The sequence below is a fragment of the Rhinopithecus bieti genome, unplaced genomic scaffold, assembly GCF_001698545.2.
Source record: "Rhinopithecus bieti isolate Rb0 unplaced genomic scaffold, ASM169854v2 scaffold_11404, whole genome shotgun sequence".
NCBI classification, from domain to species: Eukaryota; Metazoa; Chordata; class Mammalia; order Primates; family Cercopithecidae; genus Rhinopithecus; species Rhinopithecus bieti.
The window spans coordinates 1,170,016-1,171,986 of NW_016806911.1; positions in this window are offsets into that span (position 1 = coordinate 1,170,016).

Sequence of the window (1,971 nt, forward strand, 5' to 3'; positions counted from 1 at the left end):
GGCAAGCCAGGGCTCCCAGAATTCTGTGTGTGCCTAAGTGGCAGCTCTGCCCAGCCTCCACATAGCTCTCTCTGTTAGTGTGGAGGCACTGATTGAGGGTAGGTCATAGTGGATCTCTTGAGCCCAGGGTTGCAAAGGACTGAGGCAGAAATGTGGGTCCCCGGAGACTCTCACTCACTTACTGCTTCCCCATAGTGGGGGTCCTGCCATGGCTCCGAGACATTCCCTGGTGGGCAGCTGTTCTGTCTCACCCCTCTCCATTCTCCTAGGTTGTATTGCTTCCTTGGTGAATCCCAATGTGTCCACTTGCGTGGTCTAGCTGAAGAGCTTGTGTTTACCTGCAACTATTTCTTCTCTCCTGGCGAGTGGCACAAACCAGCTACTTCTAGTTAGCAAACTTTCACATTATTTTTTAATTTAGAAAAAGAATGAGTAAATGAAAGAAAATATTAGCTTTTTAACTTCTTACTTTTTTAATTAACAAATATTTCAGGCAAATAATATTGTATCTCCACTTTTCCCCTAAGTTTTGGGAGGTCAAAATTCTATTCTTATTGTTAAGATTCTGATCATTCTGTTTATAACCTAAGTTCCAACAAATTAAAAGAAAAGGAAAATAAAACGCCTTGCAAGAGTATGTATTCAACTCTTGTTGAATATCCCCAATTCTGTGAAATCACTTGTTGAGCTTAAAGTTCTCTACAGGATTATGCACTAAGATACTTTTTCTGCTTAAAGTCCTTGTGTTTTCCTTCATTCCTTGAAGCAAGAATTTACGTTAGTTCTTGTCAGTCTCTCACTCTTAATGCTGCTATGAGCAGTGTTTTCCTTTGGTGTAATAGGAAAGATAATGATCAAGTTTCCCAACAAAGGCCAAAATAGCAATGGTTGAGCAAGATACAATTTTAATGTTTGCTCACACTGCAGTCCAAATATAAGTAGCCTAGGGCTGCTATGAACATTCCTCAGTGTGGATATGATATCCTAAACTCTTGGATTCCATATTGTGGCCTAAAGTTGTTGCTTCAGCACCTTTCAAAAAGATTATTTTCTATTCGTGGGAAAAGTTGGAAGAGAAAGTAAAGAGCATGTCCCTTTTTACTAATGGTGTGACTCAGCTTTCATAAATACATTCATTTATAATACATTGGCCGGTCCTCAGGTACATGATCATATCTAACTACAGGTAATCAGGCATATGTAGTCTTGGGTTGGCGACCAGGTACCACCCAAAATCTTGTGGTTCTCTATCTAAAGGAATAGAATCACATGAATAAAGGGTAACAAAAAGTAGCCTTTATCACAACTGTCATTATTCATCTTTAAATGGATCTATCCCCAAATTGATCCATTAATCACAGTCTTCATTCTCAGTGATCATTGTAATTATTTGAATACCTAATTTCCCAGTATATTCTGTATAATGCTATCCCATAGAGAATATATATACAAATCTTGCTGAATACAAGTGATCTGTCTGAATGCAGCAAGATTTGTATATGTATTCACTATGGGATAGCATTATATTTTATATTATTCAAATAATCACATTTCTTTCTAATAATTATGAATTATCTCCTACACTTAACTTAAAGTCTTTTGCCTACATACTTCTTTTTAATCAAAGAGATTTATTTGTAAGTAACGAAACCCAAATCTAGTTAACTGAAGAAAAACAAAAGATTTTGTTGAAAGTATAGTGAATGACTCAGATTATCGAAAGGACAGTGACCAGCAGACACTTGAGATGTTGTCTCTCTTACTAGGATGGTGCCAGTTCCTCTTATCTCTCTCTTTTTTTTTTTTGGAGGCGGAGTATCGCTCTGTTGCCCAGGCTGGAGTGCAGTGGCACCATCTCGGCTCACTGCAAGCTCCGCCTGCCAGATTCACACCATTCTCCTGCCTCAGCCTCCTGAGTAGCTGGGACTACAGGCACCTGCCACCACGCCCAACTAATTTTTTTGTATTTTT